Source organism: Halichoerus grypus, chromosome 3 (genome assembly GCF_964656455.1).
Source record: "Halichoerus grypus chromosome 3, mHalGry1.hap1.1, whole genome shotgun sequence".
Lineage (NCBI taxonomy): Eukaryota > Metazoa > Chordata > Mammalia > Carnivora > Phocidae > Halichoerus > Halichoerus grypus.
In genome coordinates this window covers 173,319,007-173,327,856 of record NC_135714.1, presented here as the reverse complement: position 1 = coordinate 173,327,856, position 8,850 = coordinate 173,319,007, and the positions used below count along the sequence as shown (strand labels likewise).

Below are 8,850 nucleotides of genomic sequence, written 5' to 3'. Positions count from 1 at the left end.
TTCTCTTTGTCCCATTTTTTCCTCTCTTCCTTCCCTTCCTCCTTCTCTCCCTCCTCTCTTCTTTGCACCCTCCCTTTCTCTTTTTCCTTTCTTCCTTCCTTCCTTCCTTCCTTCCTCCTTTCCTTCCCCTCTTTATTTCTTTTAGAATGCTGTTCTTCCCTCCTTGAAGGGCCTTGGGGAGTCTGCTCTTTTCTGCTCTTTGAAATACTTTGAATATAAATAGTACCCTGGACTCTGGCTTTAATTTGAGCACATTACATTTCTTCAGTGGACTTAGAAATAATAACATCCCACAGAATTTGTGCTTCCTAATCTTTTCCCTTCAGTGTGGTTGCTGAGAAAACTCCCTTTGGTATTTCTAGGAAATGGACTATTATCATTTCATCCATTTCAAGTCTGGCAATTTTTTGTTCATAGCTTGGGTTCCAGAACCTTGTCCAGGGAACATAGGAGAGGGCAAAGAGTATACTCTTGACCAGCAAGAAAAATGGGGCCGGGTGAGGGTGGGAACAGGTATTAATTACTTGATGAATAAATTTAAAAATATGTATTGAGTGTCTACTATATTATAAGCACTGTGATAGGTACAGAGGAGGTAAGATGAGTAAGGCATTCAGAGTCTGGCGGTAAGACAAATAAGCAAGCGAATAGAATATAATGTGATAAGTGTACTTCATGCTCAACAAATGTTAATTTAACGTCTACTGTATGTCAGGTACTATACGAGGCACTTTAATTTTATTAATTCCTCATAATATCATTGTGTGTTAGGCATTATTATGCCTATTTTACTCTAAGGAAACTGCCAACATAGAGGAATATGCAAATGACTATGAAGACAGAGACGTGAGACCTCTCTTTGGTGCTTGTTGGCCGGGCAACCAGGGCTACGCCCTCCCAGAGGCTCTGGTGAGCACCAAAGATCTGCCTGCAACTGGGTCTTCAGCCTTGGGCCTCACCTATCCTGCTGCTCCCTTCCAACTCCAACTCCAAGGAGAGTGTCTCATCTAGGACCTGAGGAAGAAAGCCAGTTCTACGGGTCAGCAGCAGTATTGCTGAGCCCTGTCTTCAGCATGGAAAAAGTGAGGGAAAAATAAGTCATGAAAGCCTTGAACTAAAACTGTCCCAAACCACAGGAAATTCTTAGATGTGAAGTCCTTTTTCTTTCCCTCATTTTTCCCCCTTTTCTTTTTTTGTCAGTAACAAACATACACTCGCTCAGAGATGGCCATGATGACAGCTGATGGGGAAGGTGGAGGGGGGGCGGGGAAGTGCGGTCCAGAGAGATTTTTTAGAAAGGCAGCTCAGCTGGCCCCCAGAGGAAAATCAAGGGGATCACGTGGGTGAATTGGGGAGAGGGACACACACACACACACACACACACACATGCACACACACAAAACTCTCTGAACTTAATCAGGTTTTAAAACTCTGTCTTTGAAACAGGAACTTGCCTTGGGTCTCCTGAACCGAAAAGCACAGATCTCGCCTTCCTCCTGGAAGTCACCTTGTCCTTTGGAGCCGCCGGCTGCAGGAGGTGGCTTCCTCTGGCTGGTGACAAGCTGGCTCCTTGGTGCGGAGAGCTCTCGGTCTTCCAAAACCAGGGCCGGGGTAAGTGGAGGCTGCAGACCCACGGGGCCTCCCTGGGGGGCTCCTCTCAGTTTGGTTACCTAAGGACTAGATCGAGGAGGTTTTTGTGGGGTGGGGGACACCCGGACTCCTATGTATCGAGAAAAGGAAGTGGGGGCGGGGTGCAGACAGAGATTTTGCCAAATTACAGATGGAGCCGACTAGATCCAGAACAATTCCCAAAGGAGGTCCTCCCACACCCACAGGAAGGCCATGAAAAAAAAAAAAGCTTGAAATTCAAATTATTTTTGGTGCTTGGGAGATGAGAGGGGAGGGAGAGAAGGCAGTGGTAGTAAATAGGAACAGAAGGGGGAAGAAAAAACAGGAAGGCTTGCTGGTATCTTTCCTAAGGAACAGCTAGGAGAGCACCAAAGAGTATAGGAAATGTAGCTGGACTCAAATAATACTTTTTATTATGTGTCCACGGGCAAGACTGGAAAGGAGAATCGTCACAAATTTTGTGTATGTGGTTTCTGCCCTGAAAGAAGCAGCTGATCCCCCTTCTCCTGTTTTTAGCCTCTGCTTTTGAGAGGACAGGACAGCGATGTTTTGCCCACACTACCCACATGCTGTCTGCTCCTCTCAAATGCATTTCACTGGCCTGGTTTCCTCCAAAAAGCTTTCCTGCTTTCATGATTGTTGTCGTTGCTGTTGTTGTTTCTGCTGACATTTTTGCTTTGGGCTCAAAGGATGGAAACAAAGTGGGGGGAGGAGAAAGATGGACGCCATGATGAGAGATGAGAAAAGAGTAACTATATTTGAGAATGAGGTAGAGGGAGGAATAAAAGACCCTGCTCCCTGGTTGAGGGCTTTATTTAGTCTTGCCCCGTGTTCGTGTTTGCCATTTCTTGAAGGGAATGATTTGGATTAGATAGGGTTGCCAGAGAGATAGATCCAGGACACCCAGTTAAATCTGAATTTCAGATAAACAGCAAAACAATACCCCCGAAAGCTGACTTTATGGTGTATTTGAAGTAGTTCTTAAATCCCCTTGCTCCAGGGGTGTGTTAATGGTGGGTGCTCACAGGGTAGACTGCGGAAGGCATTCAGCTTCTGGATCTGCCTGAGGTGAAGTGAGAGCCGGGTGTCACACTGGGTCTTCTCTGCTCCCACCCTCCTGGCACACCAGCCCTTCCTCACTTCTAAAAAAGGGAAGAAAGGCATTGTCCTAGATTGTAAAAACCTCCAGGGCCAAGACAAGGAACAATTAGAAATATTTGTGTTTGTATTGGGAAAGCAAAAGCCTTTACGACTGAGGTACCAATCATTTCACAAATTAGGTGGTTTCCAATTTATTGTTTTCCTTAAAACTTGGAGAAAAACCCACTCAAGTCAACCACTGATAGATCATTAACATAATTAAAAAAAAATAGACTTCATTTTTTAGAGCGGGTTTTAGGTTCCCAGCCAAATTAAGCAGAAAGTGCAAACAGTTCCCACATGCTCCCTGCCCCACAACCTCCCCCGTAGAATAAATTTTGAAGGAAGGTCTCAAAGTGATATCTGACCTATAACGTGAAGGAGTCCAAAGAATTGAATGACATGGCCAAATTTGGCACTGCTGAAAAACAAATCTCATGTTCCCCAGCAAAGGTGGACTGGCTACAAATCTTCATACAGGGTTTGTATTCATTAAGTGATTAAGTCATTCCAGGTGCACCTCTGAAACCATAAGCCCAGAAATATGTCCCTAATTTCCTTCCTTCTCATCAGCCCTGGATGGACATTGTCATAACAAAACTCCTTGTGGCCCCATCTACCTGTTAACGTGAACAAGGTTTCTCAGTGGCTTACATTCATAAAAATGAAAATAATGTTAATATTGATGCTAAACCTGTTCCTTCTTGCAATAAGTAATATTAATGGATGGATATTTGAACTAATTACATGTATATGTAAATATATACAAATACATATATGTAAAAATCCACCCTCCTCTATTAGGAGAGATAATTCTCATTAGGAAGATAATTTCCAACTTTTACTATTTTGTGTTTAATGATCAATAAAATACATATTTATTGTATTACTGAGAATTGTAATAATGACCTAGTCTCAGGAAATGTTTTAATACCTTCCAGTCACAGGATAGTTCTTGAAATTGTAAAATCAATTTACACATGCATGTTTGTTTCAAAAAATATGATAATCAGTAAAAGATGCCCAAATGATAGATGTTCAAAGAATAAAAGATGTCATAAAGATATATGACATTTGGAGACGAATCTTTAAGGGAAAAGGAAGGAAAATATAGCTCACGGAGGAAAGGGAATGATTGAGCATTTCTGTTCATTTTGAAAAAGGAAAGATGGTGTCAAATTACTATGGTACTTAGATTCTATTGGATGCATTAAAAAGGATGATATAACAAGTTTTATTTTAAAACATTTGATGAAAACAATCTGCAGACTACATCCTCTGCAAGCACTCAAACCTACGATGAAAAGCTAGAGACGTCAACTTAAAAATGTGGGAAGGGTTATATGGTCTTCAGCATTTTTTAGGGGTGTAAGTGAAGAAAAGTTTGAAGACTTCTGCTTTATATCATTCTCTTGCTAACAGAAACGTTAGCTATATAAATATAGTACTTAGATTTCCAGATCCTTTACAACTTTGCACAATAAAAATTACAGGCATCATTCTACCGACAGTTTCTGAGGTGCCCTAGTCCAGAGTTCTGTGTCGCCCACGGTGCTGGCCATCTACTCTCAACTGAGTGGTAGTTACAGGGTCATGCACAAGGGCTTAAATTGGAGAAACCAGAAATAAATCAGCCCCTCGACCTCACGGCTGAACTATTTCGAGAACATGCAGTTCCATTTCAATGACCATGATTTGACTCATGGCCTGCTCAGTAACATGTAATTATAAGCTGCATTCAACGGACTTCTACTGTAAATGCTTGCTTCTCACCTTCTGAATATGGGGGAGCCAGAGCAGCATTTTATGGTAATGAATTGAAGTGATCTAACCAACCCTCATGTGCACCCTGTCCTAGGAGAGTGACTCTGGAATGCCAGGTGAGGTTCTGGAGTTTCTCCGAGTATCAAAAACGTGCTTTTTAAGGAAGGCAGAAAAATGGACGGAAGCCACCATATACCCCAATGGCGGAGGAGATGCACATGGGGGAAGCTCTGTCATAGGGATTGTAGCCGGGGAGGTAGGAGAGCGATGAAGCGCCGCTTTTCATATCACAACTAAAAACTAATTGTTAGTTCACCACAAATTAAGTGCTGCCAGCCACAGTCTGTGAAAGTGTGCTTAACCAGCATGTGGGCTTTGTAAGTAGCGATGCCTTTGTTCAGCGAGGGTCAAGAGGGATATGTTGCACCCCAAGTGATTTTTAAAAATAGTATCTATTTAAGCACAAAACTGTCATAATATTTTTTTAGCTTAACGTTTTTCTTCTTAGTTAAATGTTTTATTTTGAGATAATTGTGGATTCACATGCAGTTGTAAGGAATCGTTCAGAGAGACCCAGTTTCCCCTCGTGGTAGCATCTTGCAAACCACGGTCCGCTAACACAACCAGAACATTGACCCTGATGGCGCCAAGAGTAAGATTTCCATCAGCACAAGCTCCACGCCCCCTGCCCGTTTATAGCCACGCCCACCCCCCTCCTACCCCACACCCTTCTTAACCTTGACAATCATTTACTGGTTCACCGTTTCTATAGTGTCATCATTTCAAGAATGTTATATAAATGGAATCAATCTACAGTACGTAACCTCTGGGGACTGGCTCTTGTCACTCAGCATACTTTTCTGAATATTCATCCTTGTTGTGTATATCAGTAGCTCCTTCCCTTTTCTTGCTGAATAGTATTCCATGGTATGGATCTACCACAGTTTAATTATTCACCAGTTGAAGGACATCTGGGTTGTTTCATTTTTGGCTATTATCAATAAAGGGGCTATAATCATTCATGTACAGGTTTTTGTGTGATCACGTCTTCATTTCTTTTTTTTTTTAATTGAAGATTTTATTTATTTATTTGAGAGAGAGAGAACGAGAGCAGAGTGGGCGGCAGGGGCAGAGGGAGAGGGAGGAGCAGACTCCCTGCTGAGCAGGGATCCCTATGCGGGGCTTGATCCCAGGACCCCGAGATCATGACCTGAGCAGAAGGTAGATGCTTAACTGACTGAGCTGCACCCAGGTGCCCCTCATGTCTTGTCTCTCTAGGATGAATGCCCAGGAGTGCAATTACTGGATCATATGATAGTCCCATGTTTACATTTTAAAGAAACTGTCAAACTGTTTTCTAGAAGAGCTGTAACATTTTACATTCCCACCAGCAATGTATCATGATCCAGTTTCTCTTCCTCCTCACCAGCATATGACATTGTGGCTATTTTTTATTTTAGCCATTCTGATAGGTGTGTAGTGATATCTCATTGTGTACAATTTTTTGTATCTTTTGTATCTTTTTTGTATTTTTTCCATTTTTATTGAGACATAATTGACATATAACATTGTATTAGTTTAAAGTGTACAATATAGGGGTGCTTGGGTGTCTCCGTGGGTTAAGTGCTTGTCTGATTCTTGATTTTGGCTCAGGTCATGATCTCAGGGTCCTGGGATGGAGCGCTGCACTGGGCCCCAGGCTCAGTGGGGAGTCTGCTTGAGATTCTCCTCCTCTCCCGGTGCCCCTCCCCCCATACCCTGCTTGCAGGCATGCGTGCTCTCTCTCTCTAAAAAAATAAAAATAAAAAATTTATTTATTTTTTCTTTTTTTGAAGGTTTTATTTATTTATTTGACAGAGAGAGACACAGCAAGAGAGGGAACACAAGCAGGGGGAGTGGGAGAGGGAGAAGCAGGCTTCCCGCTGAGCAGGGAGCCCGATGTGGGGCTCGATCCCAGGGCCCTGAGATCATGACCTGAGCCGAAAGCAGACGCTTAACGACTGAGCCACCCAGGCACCCCCCAAAATAAAAAATTTAAAGTACAATATAATGATCAAATAAATTGATCAATATAATGATCAAATCAATATATATTGCAAAATAGTCACCACAATAAATTTAGTTAACATCCATCTCCTCACATAGCTATAAATCATTTTCTGTGATGAGAACTTTTAAGATCTCTTCTGGCAACTTTTAAATATTTATACAGTGTTGTTAGCTGTAGTCACCATGCTATACATTATATTCCCAGAACTTAGTTATTTTGTAACTGGAAGTTTGTACCTTTTGACCACCTTCACCCATTTCCTGCTCACCCCTCTTACTCTGCCTCTGGCAACCACCGATCTGTTTTCTGTTTCTATGTTGTTTGGTTTTAGATTCCACATATCAATAAGATCATACAGTATTTGTCTTTCTCTCTGACTTACTTCACTTAGCATAATGCCCCCGAGATCCATTCATGTTGTCACGAATGTCAGGATTTCCTTCTTTTTTATGTCTGAGTAATATTCTGTGTGTATATATGTGTGTGTGTGTGTGTGTGTGTGTGTATACATACATTATATTTTCTTATGGAATAGCTCATGCAGATAACTCTTTGAGGTAGTGATTTTGCTTCCCTTGGCTATATACCCAGAAGTGGAATTGCTGGATCATATAGTAGTTCTATTTTTAATTTTTTGAGGAAACTCCATACTATTTTTCATAGTGGCTGCCCCAATTTACATTCCCACTAACAGTGCACAAAGTTTCCCTTTGCCCACATCCTTGCTAACAATTGTTATCTTTTGTCTTTTTGATACTAGCCATTCTGACAGGTGTGAGGTGATTTCTCATTGTTTTGATTTGCATTTCTCTACTGATGAATGATGTTGAGCATATTTTCATATACCTCTTGGCTATTTGTATGTCTTTTTTTGAAAACTGTCTAATTTTTAATCAGATTTTTGGTGTTGCTACCGAGTTGTGTGAGTTCTTTATATATTTTGGATATTAGCTCTTTATCAAATATATGATTAGCAAATATGTTCTCACTTTCAGTAGGTTGCCTTTTCATTTTGTTGATGGTTTCCTTTGCTGTGCAGAAGATTTTTAGTTTGATGTAGTCCCATTTGCTTATCTTTGCTTTTGGTTGGAGTCAAATCTAAAAGCGTCATTGCCAAGAGTGGTGCCAAGGAGCTTACCTATTATGTTTTCTTCTAGGAGTTTTATGGTTTCAGGTCTTCAGTATTTTTAATTTCTACAATTTTATTTTCACCAACTTTTTATTTGTAAAATCTTTTGTATGGGCATTAAATATTGTTTTTAAATTTTTATTACTAAACAAAAGATACATAATGCACATGATATAATTTTTTTTTAAGATTTTTAATTTTTTTTTATTAGAGAGAGAGAGAGTACAAGCAGGGGGAGCAGCAGGTAGAGGGAGAGGGAGAAGCAGGCTCTCTGCTCAGCAGGGAGCCCAACGTGGGGCTCGATCCCAGGACCCTGGAATCATGACCTGGGCCGAAGGCAGCCGCTTAACCAACTGAGACACCCAGGCGCCCCCACATGATATAATATTTTAAAAAGGTAAAAGAGTATAAGTGAGTCCTGTCTTCTCTTATTACCGCCCTCGGAGGTGGTCTCCTCCCCACAGGCCACCACTCCTACCCGCAAAACCACATGGAACTTCCTACCCAAAATAAAGGCACCCATCACTGTTCAACCGCTTTCTCCTACCCCAAGGTCATCACCAGAAATGACAAAGATTGTCTTGAGCACATATAACCTCTGGGAATTCTTTTCTTTCCCCTCCTTTGTTGTCAGCTAATCCATTTACAGACGTAGGAATGAACCGAATAAAATAATTTCCTCCTCCATCCCGCCCCTCCTCCATCTCTAATAGCATCTCCATTCCCCAGCTGTTTCTAATCTTGTGAGGACAAGGAAACCACATAACTGGACTTTGGATATTAGATATTCAATCAGAATCAGTAAGCAAGGCTAAGAAAGGCTCTCCTTAATGAAGGACTTTGGCTACTCGGTGGGCCTTTCCCTCTTGCCTTCTGTGTTTGGAATTCCATTCCAGAGATTCAAGTTGCCAAAAGAGTGACCTCCAGATCAGTGTCACAATCCCTATATGTCTTTTCAGCAAGCCAGACTGTGACATCTTTTGACATCAGATGCTGGAGGGTGCATGTGGCTATTTATCCAATTAGAACATTCAGAGCATCATTAAGGATTAGGTGTAAGGATAAATTTAGGTCGTTATTGTTTAATTACTAAATAAAGACGTTAGCCTGGACTAGGCTTAATTCTCCAGTCTAGTGC

The 8,850-nt window shown here is 41.5% G+C and overlaps 1 protein-coding gene across 1 annotated transcript in view; it reads left to right on the top strand.

Annotated features, from left to right (window-relative positions):
* Positions 1-1,494: 1,494 nt before the first annotated feature.
* Positions 1,495-8,850, top strand: part of PLEKHA2 (pleckstrin homology domain containing A2) — a 74,773-nt gene continuing 67,417 nt past the window's right edge. Inside the window, exon 1 of the mRNA XM_036118931.2 lies at positions 1,495-1,611. The gene's annotated coding sequence lies outside the window, so the exon portion shown is untranslated. The remainder of the gene's footprint in view (positions 1,612-8,850) is intronic.